General features: G+C 42.4%; 1 long non-coding RNA gene across 2 annotated transcripts in view; it reads left to right on the top strand.

Moving 5' to 3' along the window:
- The first annotated feature begins 212 nt into the window (after positions 1–212).
- The window catches only part of LOC137156404 (uncharacterized), a 60234-nt gene continuing 40467 nt past the window's right edge, over positions 213–19979 (top strand). For both annotated transcript variants that reach the window (XR_010920760.1, XR_010920759.1), the window contains exons 1-2: positions 213–258; positions 1931–2094. This is a non-coding gene — a long non-coding RNA (uncharacterized lncRNA). The remainder of the gene's footprint in view (positions 259–1930; positions 2095–19979) is intronic.

The raw sequence follows: 19979 nt of genomic DNA, 5'->3' as shown, positions 1-19979 counted from the left end.
GCCCCATGGATAAAGGTTCTCCAGGCCAAACTGAGCCCTCAGTAACACCTGTGAAGCCCCCTTGTCTTCAAATCATGTCCTCAGGATGCCTGTGCAATGCCTTAGCTGTGAGTGAGTTTGTACAGGTGTAGCTGATTGGAGTTCTGCAAACAATTGTGCTAATGGGGCACAAAGAGAAACAGAATCCAGCTCATGCTCTTTCACTGGGTTGGCTCGAAGGGGGAACAGCAGTAAAAATCAGTAATCAGATATGACAAGGTAAAATCCACTCCACTCCTATAATGAGTACTCACATTGTATGTACATAGGTTGTGTGTAGGGTGGTTGGGGAAATCAGATTCACCCCTTTTCGAACCGGGGCCAGACAGTGTAATCCTGGCCCCACTAAAGTCAATGAGAAAACTCCCAGCCTATGAGGCCTCTCTGCTGCAATTTCTATTCCAGCCCCTGGGCTGAATTAGCAAACAATGTACTTCCCGGCCAGTTGCAGCCACTGGATCTACCTAAATGTGGATCCACAGCTCCTGTCCTGGCTTTTGTGGGATCAGCAGGGCGACCCTTTTCATGGCTGGTCATCCTTTCTGTGGGGCTTAAGTTGAGTGAAGGATCTTGTGTTGACCCAGCTAAAATAGGGTTTAAAAAGGACTTACGTGGAACATAGTTTGTGTGCTGGCTCTCTGCATGGGTGGAATTTCAACCCCTAAGCTCAAGTCTATGTATATGGTCTAGTGGATAAAGCACAGGGCTAGGATTCAGGAGCTCTGGATGCTACTCCTAGCATTGCTGCTAGGTGACCGTCGGTGAGTCTGTGCCTTAGTTTCCCCATCTATGAAATAGCGATAATGCTACTGACCTCCTTTGTAAAGCACTTTGAGGCTTACTGATGAAAACACTATACATGAGCTGGGTATTGTATTCAGTTTCTCTTTTGTCTTATATATTTTTTCCTTGAACAATGTTTCTCTTTGTTGTTAATGTGTATGATTGTAAAGAAATCTCCTTTCTTTTATGGTATGCATTCACAGTGTTGGCTTCAAGTAAAACAAATATATTACGCCTAGTTTGACCTGCCTTTGAGACCTATTACATTAAAGGAAGAGGCCCGAGAAGGAGTTAGGGATAGCCACTGTGTCCTGGGGAGAGAACAAAAGTGAGCGCGGAGAACAGTGGAAAATCTGAATAGTGTTTTCTAGAAGCCACCTGTTACCAGCAGATCTGGTACTTGAGAGCAAGAGCTGTGACTTGGGAACTTATGGGATGCAGCAGACTTGGCTGGCTATAGAGCCAGAGGTGATTTCCCCCCCCAAGCAAATCACTTTTCTGAGCTGATAAAACGGTTAGCAATATTTTCTTTTCCTCTTAAATAAAAAGCCCTATCCTGGAGAGACAGTGGCTGGAGCATACAGTGGAAACGCGAACAAGATAGAGTTTTCCCTTCACGCTGTGCACGTCTTTCCTTGCTTTGTCTTTTACTTCTGTTACTTTATTCCGTCTCTGCTCTGCCTGCTCCCTATGTTCAGGGCCTGTTTGTGATTCTGAGTTTGTGATTCTGTGTTTGTGATTGACCTGAATTGTGCTGGGAACGAGGGAAAGAAGTACCTCGGCTAAATGATACTGGCTGGGGGCATCACGCCTACGTGTTGCAGGAGCAGGCAGAATATCTTCAGGCCATGCAGCGGTGGCTTTTATATCCTTTGGAGAAGCCATAGCTGGTGCGTCTCCAAGTGCAGTCCTCCACCTGCAATCAGATGCCAGAAGGCAGAACACTGGCCTATCTCCCCCCCATCCAGGCATCTCCTGTCTCAGGTGCCGAGTGCTGTTGAGTCGCTAGTGCTGCTTTGTGCTCGGGGAGCCAATGCACAGCTACGCTGTGGTGGGATGTGGTGCTGGAATGGTGGGCTAACGTGGCTTCTGTGAACACTTCTCCCAGGTGAGGAAAGCCAGGCTGTGACTAAGTTTCCTGGAGTATGAACTGACTGCTGCCACTGGATCTGCCTCTTAGTTCTGCTGCTAAGTCGTGATGAAGGATGTATCAGTACTTCTCCGTAATGGGCCTCCTGTGAGGCAGAGTAAGCTGCAGCTGGCCTAATACTGGTAAGTTATCTTTATGTATTTGCCTTTTCTGATTGCATCACAGACTGGAAACATTACTGAGATGGTCACAGAGGGAAAAGGTGCAAGACTGCTCATTGCCATGAAGACGGAGGGGCAGTCCTGCTTTCACACTGGTAAATCTAGGCTGACTCCATTGAAGTCAGTGAAGTTACGTAGGTGTGAGTGATCGCAGACCTGAGCCCTTGCAATTCACGTGAGCTCATTTAAAAAGTTGTGGACAGTTATTAAAATATCCACTCCTTTGTTTAATTTTATTTGGAAATGAATGGATGGGATTTCAGAGGGTTATGGAAAAAATAGGACCTCCCCCTTGTTCACATATTTTCACATTCACACACTTAAAACTACATTGCACAGAGCCCTCAGAAAGCAAAGCACTTGGTTTGCAAAAAGAACAGTGGTCCCTTCTGGAATGTAAAAAAATAGAAATAAAAAAGACAGAGGCCTACAAGGCTGGGTTTATTCCCTTTTTCCCCCCATTAGCAGACATCACAACCCATATTGCTGAGTTATCTTTTTTTGTCATGGATTTAATTAAAACCCCTTGGTACATTTCAGCATTGCCACCGGCTGTAGCTGCCAGTTACAACTGCATTGTGAATGCTAACTTTGAGTTATGACTTTACCAGCCTGCACATTTTTATATGGAAACGTGGACTCCTTCCTCTCTTTTATTATGTTAATAATATCAGCAGCTGTGTATTAATCTCAAGGTGCTGATTATAGTTAATTCAGCTCAGACACAGGCCACAAAATAATCCGATGAGGACAATTCCAGCCTGCAGTCTGTGCAATAGGGAATTTTCCCCCACGAAAATACTTTTTCCTACCACCAACAAAATATGCTACCAAAAAGAATGTTACTCCTGTCTCCCAGTGTTTTTGGTACAAATAGGCAGGTGTTATGAGACCTCAGGAAAACTTTCATTCTCAGAAAAATCCGTTCCCCCAACCCTTATAAAAATGCTGTATGCTATGATTTTTTATAATAATGGCTCTAAACACCCACAGCTTAAATTCTCTAATTTATTCCAGTAGTGCAAAGGGGCCAGAAAGTGGATTGATTTCTCCATCACCTATGATACACTGCAAGAGGTTGGTAGGGTAGGATGAGTGTTGGAGGCTGGGCAGGACAGAAGTAGCTAGAATGCTACCCTGCTATGGCAGGTGAAAGGTCCTTGTGGGTCACAGCCAGCTGAGACAGATTAAATTAACCCTTTGGCTGCTCCAATATTCACTGGGGCTGGCCTCAGAATCAGGGAGCTGTAAACCGCTCTTCTGCCATCTCTGCTCAACTGCATTCAATGGATAGTGGGCACATCTGAAGATCTAGGCTTACAGTTTATAGCAATAGCGTATGATTATTATTTAGTACTTGTGTTAGCGTGGTGCCTAGAAGCCAAGCCCCTCCAACAATATCAGGACCGCATTATTAGGCACTGTAGAAACACATAGTAGAGTTGGTCCCTGCATGGAAGAACTTAGTCTAAATAGACCAGAGAAAGGGTGAGTGAAAGGAATAAAAACAACAACTTGCATTGCTTAGGTCAAATCTAGAAGGCGTATGGATTTTATTAAGGGAAATTGGGTAGCCCAGCATAAACAATGGGAATCAGAAAACATCAAAACGTGTCCGGTGTTGCCCCTTCCGATCATGGGTTGGTGAAACAAGCTTAATGAAAATCCTCTCCTTTTCAGTAGATAGTGCAGGAAAGGTGCTCTGACTCCATGGTGATGGGCAGCAATAAAACAGGTGGGTGGAAGTGGTGCCCAATCCTTCAGTGCTGTTGCAGGCAGGAGTCCCAAAGAGGAGAATGGGAGTTCTGCTTTCATCAGGACTGCAGAATCAGGGTCTGATTCTGATGTCACTAAGGCCTCGACTAGACATGAAAACTTCACCGATTATACTGATCTAGTTAGACAGCCATCATTATACAACTATAACTCCCTTTACTGACACTCTTTTTCCAGTATGAGTGGCTTTTTTTTCCAGTTTAACTTAAACGCCTTCCCAAGCGACATAAGATAAACCTTAAAAAAGCATGTCGTATCAGAATAAGAGCATCCACGCAGTTATTTATACTGGTATAATTAGATTGGTTTAAATTCACACTTTAGCTTACAGCAGTGTAACTTTTCCATGTAGATAAGCTCTTACAGCTTGCACTGCTAATTGTGAATAACACCAGTGAAATTACATGAGTGTTTGGTACATCTGATCAGAAGCAGGACTCTGATCCTTACCTCTTTTGTTTAACTACACTGCTACTGTTTCATTTGTCCACCAACCGTAGATTATTTTGATGACAGTATGCGTGGGTGGTTGCGCATGCACACGTAGAGATGCTGCTTTTGTTAACAAGAATGGCATGAGCTGACAGAGAGTCTCTTGGTCTTCATTTGCTAAGGAAAAGACTCTGACTTTAAGAGTGTAAGTTAAGATTTGTCCTTTCAAGCTGCAAAATAAATCAATCTCGTGCTGTGTAGTTACTGAGGCGAGATGCTTCAGTGTAATACATGAATGCAGTTTTACACATGGAAATGGTACACCTTGAAAATTAATTTCATGCCACAGCATGGTGATGATGGTTTTTACTTATCATATTTGCTCTGAAAACACTAAAAACAATCACATCACATCCAGCGGAAACAGGCCTACTACATTATGTAGACAGTTAATTATAAATTGTTTCTTGCAAAATTAACAGTAGCATTCAGTTCACTGACATGTCGATAATTGGTATTAAGGGCACACGGCTGAGCATCTGTACTAACTCTAGATCCACAACAGGATTAAAACATCTTTACAGTAGAGGTAACTGATTTTCTAATGATTTGTGTGAGATCGAGCATGTCCTGTTCCCGGATAATAATGCTGTCCCTCCTTCAGGCTACCTAAAGCGTTTCTCAGTGACTGTGGCATATTACGTTGGACAGAAGTGTACTGTAGGCCAAGATGTTCAAAAGTGGCTCCTGGAACTGAGATACTTTCAAGGGACTTGATTTTCAGAGTTTGGATGCTCAGACTTTTCTGAAGATCAGGATCCTTTAAGATTACTTTTCCTGGCCCTCATGTACAGGAATAATGGAGATAAACACACCTGATTTAAAAATGGGGGGGATTTGTGGAAAATTTTCACAAAAAATGTTGTGCATTCTTTCCCATCACAAAAATTCAAGCATTGAAATTTTTCAACAGAACTACAGGTACCTTTTGGTACCAGCTTGGATTGTGTGAGGATCCAGGACAGACAGGGCCATTATTTTATCTGCTATTCGTGGGAAGTTTTTGACAGTTTTCATAATGAATTTCTGCATCCTTCAGTGCTTCACTGGTTTTGATTCTTGATGTATCCTACATCAAAACTTTTTTAAACCTCAGGAAAGGTTTGCTTAGAGATTTTTCTTGAGTGGTAGAAGAATTGCAAGGACACCAGCTCTTGTGAGACTTCATCTGAGGCTAAAGACTTATGGAAACAGTCTCATAAGATATTGTTCTCTGTTCTCATAAGATATTGGATGTATTTGAAGTGGGTCTGAATTTGAAGCAGAACTATAGAGATAGATTCAGATCTAGGGATTCAAACTTTCCTGTATTGGCCCATCTATGTTTGAAAGCAATTAACAAATAACAAAGCTATGTAATAACTAGATTCAACCAACCATATCTAAACCTGCCAGCTCTCTCGCCAACTTCCATGATTAAAGCAGGTATTGTATGATATAACCAAACACCTACTGGCACTAGAGTTGTATCTGGTGCTTCTCTTTCTCCACAACAGCAGCTGCAGCAATACTGGTTCTGATTGCCTTCCCTGTCCTCGGTAATCCTCCAACTAGGTTACTATGGACAAAATCCTCCAATCCTTTCTCTGACAATGTCCCTAGGGAAGCAGCACCCAGTCTTTAGCCTATAATCCCAGAGGACCCAGATAGTATGGGCTGAAAGCACCACCAATCTTATCTGAGTGTTTTGTGTGTGGATGGGGCACTCTTCCAAGTAAGAGTCTGGGTTAACACTCTGTCATGAGGACATAGCCTTGACATCCATGTAAATTCTATTTTGAGGACTTAAATGGGGATGCATAGTTCTTGTGCTGGCTCTCTGTACAAAGTGTGAATTTCACCTAATGCAGACATATATGGCAGCAGAACTCAAATCTCACAAATATTTGTGGAAAGCAAACAAAACACGTTTGCAAGTCTCTCCCGACATTTTCTTCCATGCATTTCCTTCCGACTCTGCCACTAGTTTAAAAGCAGTTCATGATCTTCACTAAACTGGTTTGTTTTAGCTTTATGGCTCTTAAACATATTTCCTGGGATGAATTTCCTCTTTATACCAATTTGGGGAGGAGGGGGATTTTTTGGTTGAGTCATGAAACTGAAAAATTAATGATTTGTTCTACTGTAGTGTTCAGACTTCCACGGATCAGGCCCATAGATTTGTAAGAGCAAAGTTCCAGTTACTGACCCTGCACTTCCCAATTTGAATACCCTATGAAACCTCCTCCTTACATGTGGGAAACACTTTTTATTCCTATTTTTCTAGCTTGGATTCCTGCATAAAGCAAAAATCAATCATATAAGTTCCATCTGAGACCCTCTAGAATTCTAATGGGCTGTTTCATGTTTAAAGCCTTTCTAATCTTAACCTTTTCCTCTCTGCTCCTCAAAAGAAAGTCAAGGATGTTCCCTTCAGAAACACACATTGTTCACCACTGTACATGAATTTTCTGACTTGCCCCTGGGTATTAATTCATCATTTTACAAAGCTAAAAACCTTAAGGTAATTAACTTTTGAATATTAAAGTTGGAAGGCTCTTGGAATCTCCTTTGAACTTAATGAATTATCCATGTTGTCCTGGTGTACAGATTTCTGCTTTGCTCTGTTTTTATGCTTTGTAGTAAATTTCACATGGCTCTGATGATTGGTTGACTTACCTTTGCATGACTATTATCTCCTTCTCACTGACTGAAAAGTCATTTGAAATACTAGTTATGCTACTGATTTCAGAGGGCATGTTTTTATGCTACCACATCCTATCTAGTTTCAGTTTTCATTCCATTCAATGTTGGCCTGACTCCTTTCTGCACTGAATTCTTCCTTTGTGATAATGAAAAAATTAATTTTCTTTTTGTTTCCCTTCCTCCCATTTCTGGACATACACTGAATGCATGTATTATCTTCCTGAGTAACGTATGATAGCAAGTGCCTTCTAATAGTCGAAACTGGGAAATAGGGAAATACAATCTAGATGAAGCTACTATAAGGAGGGTGCATAGCTGGTTGGAAAACCATTCCCAGAGAGTAGTTATCAGTGGTTCACAGTCAAGCTGGAAGGGCATATCAAGTGGGGTCCTGCAGGGATCAGTTCTGTATCTGGTTCTATTCAATATCTTCATCAGTGGTTTAGATAATGGCATAGAGAGTACACTTATAAAGTTTGTGGATGATACCAAGCTGGGAGGGGTTGCAAGTGCTTTGGAGGATGGGATTAAAATTCAAAATGATCTCGACAAATTGGAAAAATGGTCTGAAGTAAATAGGATGAAATTCAATAAGGACAAATACAAAGTATTCCACTTAGGAAGGAACAATCAGTTGCACACATACAAAATGGGAAATGACTAATAGGAAAGAGTACTCAGAAAGAGATCTGGGGGTCATAATGATCACAAGCTAAATACGAGTCAACTGTGTAACACTATTGCAAAGAAAGCAAATGTCATTCTGTGATGTACTAGCAGGATTGTTGTAAGCAAGACACGAGAAGTAATTCTTCCGCTCGCCTCCATGCTGGTTAGGCCTCTACTGGAGTATTGTGTCCAGTTCTGGGTGCCACATTTCAGGAAAGATGTGGACAAATTGGAGAAAGTCCAGAGAAGAGCAACAAAAATGATGAAAGGTCTAGAAAACTTGACCTATGAGGGAAGACTGAAAAACTGGGTTTGTTTAGTCTGGAGAAGAGAAGAATGAGGGGGTACATAACAGTTTTCAAATATATTAAAGGTTGTTACAAGGAGGAGAGAGAGAAATTGTTCTCCTTAATCTTTGATAGGACAAGAAGCAATGGGCTTAAATTGCAGCAAGGGTGGTTTAGGTTGGACATTAGGAAAAACCCTGTCCTGGTAGGTAAGCACCGGAATAAATTGCCTAGGGAGGTTGTGGAATCTCTATCATTGGAGATTTTTAAGAGCAGGTTAGACAAACACCTGTCAGGTTGCTATAGATAATGCTTGGTCCTGTCATGCAGGTGACTGGTCTAGATGAACGTGCAAAGTCCTTTCCAGTCCTAGGATTCTATGATTCAGGCCCAGTGTCTGGGGTTCCCGCTCCAATGCAGTCTGTATTCCAAGCAAACAGAGGCTTGCAGGTTTCCATGCCAGGCTCATTAATTCTGCCTCATGGGCCCCACTGGCGCTGATTCCCTGCCCAGATGCTGCTGTTCCCCTGTGAGTCCCACACAGACCTGCACCCAGCTATAATATTTGTCATTTCACATGCGGCTCTGCTTAAGGTTCTTGCGGATTCTGCTCTGAATTCAGCTTCTCTCCAGTTCCCTGCTTCCTATGTGGCCACAGCTTTCACACAGAGCCCAGCCACTTCCTGGTTTACGACCTCTCTCCTTACCTACCCAGGGGAAAGGGAATGGTCTTGTAGTCCTCTGCTTAGCAGATCCATCACACTAGCACTGAGTGCAAGCCATTGATTCTGTAGGAACTAGTGTTGCCACCTCACAAAAAACCAGGAGACAAGCCCATAAAACTGGACAGCTGTCAGTCTGTACTTAATACCCTTACAGATTTCCCAGGAGAGCTACCTTAAAAAAGGATGAGGCTGGGAAAGCCTGGACAGATGGCAACCCTAGTAGGAACCTGTGACTATTGATCTGTCCCACTTAACCCCTCACACATAATGCATGGGCCTAGTGAATTTCACCCCAAGAGCGCTATTTGTGAAGGATTGTTGCTGTTTGCTCCTGGGTGTCTTTGTTAGGTCAGTCAGGGCATGAGAAGATCCTCTCCACCCATTTAGACCTTTATGATGAGCTTTATTTGAATATAGAAAAGTAAAGATAAAGAATGTTCTTCCCTTTCCTGGGCCCAACACTTCCCTCAACCGAAGAGTAATCTTAGATAATGGGGTGTGTCCTGTTTCATCCAAGGCAAAAGTCTGCCTCCCATTGGCCTAAGTTCCAGATAAAAAAAGGAGGGTTTTTTTTCTTAAGCCCTCTCTCTAGACATCCTTTCTCATTAACTTGCACTGTTAGATGCAGACCCCACAGTGCATCCTTTCTAACGGTGTGTGCCGTGTTAATTCTCTATGGCTGGCTCAGCCCTGCTACCCTGTAAATCACTACAATCAGGACAGACACGGGAGAGGATGAAACTCTTTCCTGCTGACCTGAAGACGTTCTACACAGCCCCTCACAGTGACTTCAAACTGAACCGGATGGTGTCTCTTGGGCTGCTAACCTTTCTCTTTCCTCAAAGGAGCACTCCATGAAGGAGACGTTACTGAGAAGCCAAATATTTGTCCATGCTGAACGTGCTTCTCTCTCATACAGATCAGGGTTGAGACACAGATTGTCAGGGCATGTAGGGAAGCATGCAGAGTCATTCATGATCTTGCTGTACATGTCCTGCGGCTATGTATAATAAGGAATATGAGGCTTCAGAGTTGACCCCTTAAATAAACATTAAATTCTCTTAATGAAATGTTATTTGGCCTAAGTTTGATTTGAACCATTGACTCATTTATTTCTTGTCTTTTACTTGGGTGGGTAAAACCCCCTTCTCTCTTTTTGGCATTTTGGTTCTTTGCATTAGGACTTCATTGTAATTGAAGTTCTTCGGTAGATAAGGTTGAGTAAGCCGGTCACAACTGCCCTTTGCCTTGTTGTTTATGCCAATTCCTTACACAATGACTTGAATGCCACATTTTTTTGGTGAGATCCAATGCTCAGTAGAGAATGTCACAGATGGAAAGGAAGCTGGACAGGAGAAGAGAGGAAGGCAGGATTAAGAGGATTATGAAGTTCACTGATTTTCTTAAATGAATTTGGCAGGTTGGCATGCTTCTTGTCATAATCACATGAAATTACTTGAATTTCTGCTCACAGTAGTCTTTTTTTTCCATTTTCATGTGTTCTAACATTTTTTCACGTTTGTTCCTCTCCCTCCATCTAGCTCCATCTCTGTCATTTATCTTTCTAACTTTATTTGGCTGATCTCTCTTAATCTGTATGCGTTCATAAAAGACCGATCACCATAACATCTTAGGTAGTATCAGCATTGTATCTGGAAGTAAATTGCCACTGATTGTCTATCGATCACATCACTACCATTCCTCATTAGTATTATGAGGTTAATTTTCTGGAGGGCTGTATAGTATGCCCCCCTTCCAAAAGAATTTCAGGTGACAGATCCAACCACTTGATCTGGGAAGTTATAGCCACACTCCTTCCCAGGGTGGTGGAAAATCAGGATGATCCAGTGATTAAGGTGCTAGCTTACAACTGAGGAGACCTGTGTTCAAGTCCTTGCCCTGCCACAGACTTCCTCTATGACTTTGATCAAGTCACTCAGTCTTTTTATGCTTCAGTTCCCCATCTGTAAAATGAGGATGACACAGGAGTGTTGTGAGGGTCAATACATTACAGAGTGTGAGGCATCCAGATACTGTGGTGATGGGGGTCCATATAAGTACTTTAGATAGGTGAGAGAACATAAGATTCTCCATACAAAATCAGAGCAGTGATCTATCTAATGCAGTATCCCCTCTCAGACATTAGCCAGTACCAGAAACTTCAGAGTATGGTGTAAGACACCTTGTGATGGATTAATTTACTCATGGATGAATTTTCTTCCAAAACCCTACATTGGTCAGTACAATCATTAAATAAGAAGAGGTCTGAATGAATGAAGTGGCAAAATTTGCTGATGGCACAATTATGGTGGGGCACTCAAGAGATAATTGGGCAACATGATAATAAATGAAATTAATTGTAGACAGCTGCAAGGTAATGCAAACATACACATAGATGGGTTCTGAATTGGTGTTAACTTCTGGGATTAAAAAAAAGAAAGATATAGACTGCATTGTGGATAGTTCATTGAAGATGTCTGCTCAATGGGCAGCATCAGTCAGAAATTAATCAACTATTGGGATGCGTCAGGGTGGGGAGAGAGTATAACAACAACAACAAAAATACTGCTATTATATAAATCACTGAATGGCACATCACCAATCTGGATACTACAGTTTAGTCTTGGTCACCTCACCTTCCTTTAAAAAACAAAACACTCCTAGCAGAAAATAAAATAATAATTATAAAAAAATGTGCAGGAAAAGGCAGCCAAAATTGTATAAGCACAGCCCTGATACTGATGTAAGGAATACGCAGGCAGCTCTCTGCATTTGTGCAGAGCACTAGCTGAGTCAAGGGGATTGAAGAAGCCACTTGCATGACTCCTGTTGCAGAATGGGTTCAGCAGGGATTGGTTTCTCTATGATCAAAAGATGAAAAACCTAAGGGCCAATTTACTGCTGGTGTCAGAAGGTGCGAGATCATTCAAGTGACTGGACTTTGCCTGCTTATGTGAATAGTGAATATGGCCCTGAGAGTGTAAGTCTAAGGAAAAAAACAGCCCGCCTCCCAAAACAAAAAGTAAGAGAAGACATTAAGCAGGGACTGTCTCTTATTATGTGCTTGCATTGTGTCTCGCAGAAAGGAGCCCTGACCTTGATTTATGGGGCATAAATTGGCTACCAGCTAGACCAGGAAGAAATTTCCCTCATGGTAATGCATAGTATTGGCCAATTAGGTGCATTTATGGGGCTATGTCTTTCTCTGAAGCATTGTGATTTGGTCCCTACTGGAGACAGGATATAAGAGAAGATGGGCCATTATGCCAATTCCTATGTTGCTATGAGTTTGAGAAGTATACATTCCCACAATCACATTCCTTCCAGGACACACCTCTGCTTTTAGGCTATGAATCCCTTAGATAGCTGGATGTTTTCTTCCTGTTCTTGCTCTTTCGTTGTCTCATAGCTCCACAGCCACTATCCATAAGTACAGGAAGAGAAAGTCAATAAGGGGTGAATAAATGAGGCCAAATTCTCTCTGTTTGCTTTTAATAAGTAATAAAACACACTGACCTTAAAAAGCATGGTACGAAATAGTGACCAAAATAAAAAGCATTAAAGGATGAAATACTTCCACGCTGGAGTAAAAAGGACCATTAAGAACACAAAGCAATAATAGGGCTGTACATCATGGAAGTTAGCAGCCCATGAAATTAAATTATGCATTTAGAAATTGCTCAGTCTAGTAGTGACAGATATTAATTGCAGATATAATTGTCCACTTTTTGAAGACATTCCCTCTCTTCTTGTCCGATAGAGTAGCTTGCTGCACACCTACAGGTTGCTGTCTACTGATATAAGCCACCTTAAATCAGCTTCAGAAAACTGTTGGTAACATAAAGATGTGTCAGGATAACATTTGTTTCCGTGTTTGTTATGTAGCAAATGAAAGTAGCAGGGCATAGATATTTTGCTAGCAGAAGCAGTTTGTGCTGGCTTTGCTTAATAGTCACTGTAGTTAAGGTCTGATCTCACAAGGTGCTGAGTGCTCTCAAGTCTCATTGAAGTCAGTGTGTCAGCAACTCTCTCCAGCCTTTATAGATCACTCGTTTTTAAAGTAAGCAGATCTCAGAACATTTCTCAGTGGGCCTCCTCCTGTAACCAACTTGCTCCGTATGCAGAGGCAGCAGCTTGAGCTTTATGATTGCAAATTCAATTTTATTGTTTTTAAATTAGGTATAATGCCTATAAGATCAATGTCTGGCCTTTAATGTTTATGCACAGTCTCCATTGACTGTAAAGAAAACTTAGCCAATATAACCTGATCCTGAATTTCTTGCACACTTAGGGCTCCGACAAACCTCAGTGGGAGTTTTGGGTGCTCAGGGAACATGGGATGAGGCCCATGGTGAACATAGACCAGATATCTAGAATCTGGCCTCTGTGTTTGGGCAGACACAATCTGACAGGTGCATAGTTAACGCCACTGTCATTTGGACATGTAAGTACTTGAATGCACCAGCAAATGTCTCTGTGCTTAGCATATCATGTTTATGGTGAGAGTAGAGGTTGGAGGGGCCTGGGAGGAAAAGTGGAGGGGAGAGGAATTGTGCTTCCTCAGTCTACCTTTGCTGCCATTGATTTCTAGAGAAACCACTCACATAAAGGCAGGCAGAAAGAAATGCATGATTGACATTTATGGAGTTATTCTGGACTTACACGAATGTACCCAAGACAGTATTTGGCCCCAATGGGACACAGTGTGGGAAGGAAAACAAAGTGAGCGGTGTATGTTGAGGAGAGGTGGAACCAGAAGCAAGCAGGGTGTGTTAGCAGTTCCGTGACTCTCTTCAGTCAGGAGCCCAGGGCTCATGTGTGGATCTGTGCTAGCGGCACGGCATAGAATTTTACCTGTGATGCAAAACTACTCTTTAGAGTTAATTGCACCATTAAGAGCGGGCTGTAGCTCTGAACTGTTTAAATGGATTAATAATGTTTCATTGGATTTCATATCGTATTTCAATTGACAAAATGTGCCCACTGACACCGCTAAAGAGCAATCACAAAGAAAGAAACCAAAAGCCTCACTGCTCCCCTAATGTTCACTGATACCAAAAGTGATGCTGAGTCAAACTCAGTACAGCTGGGAGTATGGAACTGTATGCTCAGTGGAAGAAAACTGCAGTAGCATTTTCTATTCTTTTTCACTCTCTTTGGTCACCAGGTCCAAAGCGGCGTGCTATTGTCTGTGCCTTGGGCCACTCACGCTTGTGGGAAAAATGCAAGGAGGGGCACAGGGTACAAGGTGGAAGCCTCCAGGAGGTTTCCTTAGGGCATGATCCCTGGATTATTCTGTTGCTGGTAGGGTTTGCCCTCTCCAATGGAATGGGGCAGTAGGTTTAACATCCAGTACTTGTGGATCTCTGCAATTCATGCAGATCTATTGGATCGAGGGATCTATTGGAAGCCAGGGTCTTTGTGACTCTGCAGGAGCTCTCAGGCTCCTTGCCCCTCACTGCTCCCTGGCAGCACAGGTCTATTGCAGCCAAAATCAGAACATTACTCAAATTATTTAGGATTACACTGCTACCTTGCAATCTGCCCTGATTATGGGGCAGTGTGTAGCTGCACTACCACAGGTGCAGACCAAACAACAAATTGTGACTCAGTCACAACTACCCTGCTTTCCCCTTGCTCAGGCTGGCAACTAAGTTGCTTCAGTCCTATTCATGGAACAGCTCGTTACTCCCCCCATCCCCCGCATTACAGGGATAGAGCCAGAGTTCCTCCTGTTCCCCCACATGACCTCTCCCCACACACTTGCTTGCTCAGATAGAATCAGATAAGTAACCTATGACATACCAGGATACAGTCCAGGCCAGGAATGGACTGTGTCACCTCTGCTCTGCAACCTTGGGTGCCTTACAATGTTAAATAGTTATTCACACTCTTCAAATTAAACACACTGGATTAGATAAAACAGGAAAACAAGTTTATTAACTACAAAGAGAGATTTTAAGTGAGCACAAGTAACAAGGCATAAAGGTCAGAAATGGTTACAAGAAAAATAAAGACAAAACATTTCCTAGTGCCTAATTTAACAAACTATCAGATTCAAGCAAACTGTCTCACCACTTGCTCCAGCAAATTACTGCCCAAACTCTCAAGTCAGGACCCCTCCCCCAGAGTCCCATGACTGCTTCTTTTGTCCCGTCAGGTGCACTGAATGTGATAGGCAGGGAAAGAAAGAGAGGAGTCACTTGGGGTGTTTGTCCTTCCTTTTTATAGTTCCAGTCCCCCGCTTGGAAAACATTTTAAGCTGAGACCCAGAATCTATATGGAAGGATGTTCTCTGCTGGCTTTTTCTCACTTGTTTGAGCTTTCTTTGTTTTCCTCCTTGCTAGATGACTCTGTTTACTGCTTAAATGCAAATTAAGGCAAACCCACATTCCTTTGTCTAGGACACATCCTGTTTGCAGACTTCTGTTTAGGCAGGGCTGTTTTGTGGGATGTGGGACATATGTTAATAATACTAGACAGGGAAATCTTATACCTTTAAATACAACATTGCCATTCATATTTTATCAGGATGATACTGACTAGCAAATTATGAGTTTTCAAATGAAACCTTGCAAAGCATGCCTTGTACAAAAATCATTACACTAGTGTGAATAGAGGGGCAGCCCTTCTCTCGCCCCTGAAGGCGGGTTTACAATCTGAGCCAGGGATTAAGATAATCTGCTGAATAAGAGCGGTGACAATCTACCCTATATTCTCTGCTGCTAAGAAACCAGAGAAGTGATCCAATGCCTGTTTAAATCTACAGAAGTCTTTGTTTTGACTTCAGCAGGCTTTGGATCAGGCCCCACATGAATGTGCTTGCATTCTCATTCAGAAAATCTGATTGGATTTACTTTTCATCACCTTGTAACTTCACAGCCAATTCTCAGTAAGCCCTCAATGTGATTGCATCATTTAATTGGGACGTTGCCAGGAGATTTTAAATTTTAAATGCTCATTTAACTGTCAAAGGCTGAAACCAGTAGCACAAGTAATACTCCAGCTTCTACAAATCCACTGCTGCCTTGCCTGGAAAAAACAGCAGCTGCTTTAGGCAGGAATGAGGCAGATGTGCACTTGCATAGGAGATTCTCTGAAAGGGCCCTGCTCAAATAGAAACACTGGGGGAGGGAAGAGGGGGTGGATGCAATGAGAGTACTTCAGTCGTATTTACTGTAGCTGGCTCACACAATTAGATTTATAGTTTAAAGTTACAGGGCAACGCCGCTGTGAGGAATCCCTCATCTGAGACTGCATGAAAACCAGACTGGGGATCTTTCAAACCAGCTAACAGCAGGAACTGTTCATTGCTGAGTGTCTGTTCTGAAACAGGACTGAGACAGGCTGAAACGCTCAACTGTGGGATGCAGCTGAATTTTTTATGATGATTTCTAAGCATTGCTTCCACTCTCAAAGGTACCACATGACAGGTTTACAGAAACATGCAGTGGCAGAGGGAAGCAGGGGTGGGCACTGTTAATTAAGCTGTTATTAATAGTGTCATCCCCTGTCTATTCCTCCTTCCTTCAAGCTTTTCCATTAGATTTCTATAGCTTCTCTGCTTGACAGTCAACTATCATTGCATCTTTTATAGGGAAGTAACTTAGTTCAGCACTGACAATTACAACTCTCCCAGTGATCAGCATGCTGGGGCAGCCCTGTTGATACAAGGCTCACCATCCCATGAATTATATCAGTGTCAGGAGGAAGCTACTGGTAGAGAGTCTGTATTTACTCAGCTTGGGCATCCAGACTCATAAAGCACTGTCCTGCTTCTAGTCCAGCAGCTGCTCTTTGTATTGAGCTTTTATTTAGGAGATGCCAGATGCAGTGCTTCCTATTAAGAAAGAAGGGGCGTGGTTGGATATTTTTTATTAGAATTGATTTTTTAAAATTGCAATTTTAAAAGTTTTTTTGTTTTAAAAGTTCAAAATAGATCAATTTCTTGGAATTTTTAAATAATTTTTTTTTGCAATTTTTATCCAAAACACAGAAAAGGATGGATATATGTATATATATTCGTTTACCAAACCCCAGTTTTCATGAAAAAAAATCATTTAGGGGAAAAGAACCATTTTTAATGAAAAAAAAAATCGCGTTTGAAAAATTTTGATCAGTTCTAACTTTTATTCACAGTTCCTGAAACGTGGTGCAGCAAAACAAGCCTGTACAAATAGATTCAGTGAATGAACGGAATGGTGTACCCTGCACTGCAGCCTTTACTCACCTAAGTAACCCCTTCAAATTCATGGGGGCTATTTGTGAATTAGAACAGCAAGATCAGGCTCAGTTTAGGTCCTGCTCCCATTGAGGGCAATGGCAAATCTGGTGTTGATTTTAACAGTGCAGAATCAGGCCTGTGGTGGATCATAGTATTCATCTTCTTTCCTTTGCAGTCTATTACATTGATTTATTTTCATCTAAGGTGTCTTTTTCTCTCAATAATATTTGTGTGTCATTATTGAAGAGGGCCATGTGACAGGCTGGTTAGAGTAGGAAAAGGCTCTGCATACGGAGGTGGAATTTAAACAGAGAAGGGGAGGAAAACCCGGTGAGATGTTCTCTCATAATCTCTCCTTGATTGTACTGTTGGGAGGCAGCCTTTGCTCTCCAAGGAATGAGCTGTGACTGTAGCCCTCAAAGCCCACAGTTCCCCTGGGATCTGCAGAAAGCCAAGGTTAGCCAAACAGAGCCCCTGCGCCCCGGGCTGCTTCTGTGTCCCACCGCACTTTCTAGCCCTATTGCTCTAATGGAGTCGCATTACCAAGGACTCCCCGTCCCAGTCACAGCTGCCTCTAGGATCCATTTTTAAAAAGTTTTTTTTTTCCTCAACAACAGAGGAGATCTGCAGGAAACCATTTCCTAGGGAATCTCTGGTGGGCTAGAGGGGAAGATGATGGGTATCCTTCACTAGCCCTGCCTCCACCAACACAGAAATGCCTGCTTCCCGTGCTCATTTTTCTATCCCCCGCCTTCCGCAGGGGTCCTCACCCCAGAGTCTGCGGGGACTTGGGGAACCAGGGACAAAAATCCTGTCCCCTTTATGCACATGCCTGGGGGCATGGACCATTATGGGAAAGGATCAAACACATGTGCGACAGGACTCCAGCCAAGTCTCAACTGGCCGTCTAAAGTGTGCCTCGCTTCAGCCAAGATCCAGAGACAAACTGGAACCCCCTGGGACTTCTCTCAGTTCCAGCCCTCTTCCAAGAGATTCTTTCTTGCCTCTCCTTGCCAGACTCAGCTCTGACCTTCCCTTCGTGTATCTCTCTTCTGACAATGTACAGGAGAGTTAGTTAATTCCCCACAACTGGCCCAACTCTGCTGCTCTGCAAGTCCTGACGCAGCAAGCAACTGGGGTCCTTCTTTTGCGGAGATAATGGATTAAACCCTTTCCTTCTATCCCCAAGATTCACTGTTCAACCCATTATAACCAGATTTGGCAGAAAGCAAATATCCAGATGTTACATTAACCCTGTCATTGTAGGTGTAACCTGATTTTTCCCCACAGGCTCTCCCAATCATTGAGGCCAAACGACTAGTGATTTGCGTGCTTTAATTCTTGAGCTCCCCATCTGAGATGTCCTAAGGCTACACAGCACTTCCTGAAAATCAGGCCCCTATTATGAAAATCAGGCTCTTTTTATAATAATACCTAACTCTTATTTAGCACTTTTGATCAGTGGATCTCAACATGCTTTACAAAGGAGAGTTGTATCCTTATCCCCATTTCACAGATGGGAAAACTGAGGCATAGAGCAGTGAAGTGGCTAAAGTCACCAAGCAAGTCAGTGGTAGAGCCAGGAATAGAACCCAGATCACCTGAATCCCAGTCCAGTGCGCTATCTATTAGGCTGCACTGCCTAAGGTGTCTTAATTTGGGGCACCCAAAAACTGAGGAACACAACTTTACTAGTCACAGTTGAAAATATTGATCTCACTGCACCTTATGTTGGGTTCTAGTTGATAGAAATATAATCTAGAGTTTGCAAGCCCGATATGGGACTCAGAAGAGATGCAATTATAAGAAACAGAAGTAAAAGAAGGTAAAGAATACAAAAGATCGTGGGCCAACTTTCTGGCTGTGGAGGACGAATAATGCAATGCAAAATTATTGATTTTTTCCCCCAGTTTCTCAGTTCATTCTGCAAATGCAGGTGGTGTTGATGTTAGGACCAGGAATGTGAATTTCATCTGATTTTTTTTTTTATACAAAAGTCTTTGCCAACCATGAGTTGCTTTATAGCCATGACATAAAACTCTAGCAAACCCAGCCATTTTCACAGCATAGTCTCTGCACACACTATTCTAGCAGCAAATTGCAAACTGTCTTCATGGCATGCAGGTTTGTGCCAATGACAACCTTGAACTGGAGCTGCTTGCACTTATTTATGTTCGTTCCTTTTCTTACCAAAATCAATATTCTCCTTGGAAGAAATAACGAAAATGGAAAAACTGAACAAATTGTTGTATTACAAGTTCAAAGATCCAGTTCTGCAAGGTGCTGAGCACTCTAAAATTGCAATGGGTCTGAATCTCGTCTCATTCACTTTACACCCTGTGTCTCCATTGATTTCAATGGGGTTAGTCCTGATTTGCACATGAGAGAGTAGAAATGGACCTATTGACTCAGGCCATTCAGTTACTCCTAGGATCATGCTTCCTAACTCTGCATTCTTAGACCTTAGTTATGAATTCCTGTTGTATTCCCAGCTGAGATTTGCTGATGTAAATAGCAAATGCAAATCTCAGGATAATTTATACTGGGGATGACTGAATCAGTTTGGAAAAAATAAGAGGAGATTGTGGCATAAACTGTAGCATCTCTTGTACCAGCCAGAACAAGCCACTGTGCAAGTTCAAAAACAGAATCATAGAAATGTAGGGCTGGAAGGGACCTTGAGAGGTCAACAGATCCAGCCCCATGTGCTGAGGCAGGACCAAGTGCCTATACCATCCCTGACGGGTTTCTTCAGCCTGTTCTTAAAACCCTCCAGTGATGGGGATTTCATACCCACCCTTGGAAGTCTATTCTAGAGTTTAGCTACACTTATAATTAGAAAGTTTTTTGTAACATCTAACCTAATTCTCCATTACTGCTGATTAAGCTAATTACATCCTGTTCTACTGTCATTGGACATAGAGAACAATTGTTTCCCATCCTAGAAAAGTTTTTTTAACTTTTCTGCAGAGGTCAAGTTTTCTAAAC

The sequence above is a fragment of the Emydura macquarii genome, unplaced genomic scaffold, assembly GCF_026122565.2.
Source record: "Emydura macquarii macquarii isolate MOO-44397 ecotype Brisbane River unplaced genomic scaffold, CSIRO-AGI_Emac_v2 contig_1451, whole genome shotgun sequence".
Classification (NCBI taxonomy): Eukaryota; Metazoa; Chordata; order Testudines; family Chelidae; genus Emydura; species Emydura macquarii.
The sequence above is the reverse complement of the archived record's forward strand: the minus strand, read 5'-3'. Positions and strand labels throughout refer to the sequence as shown.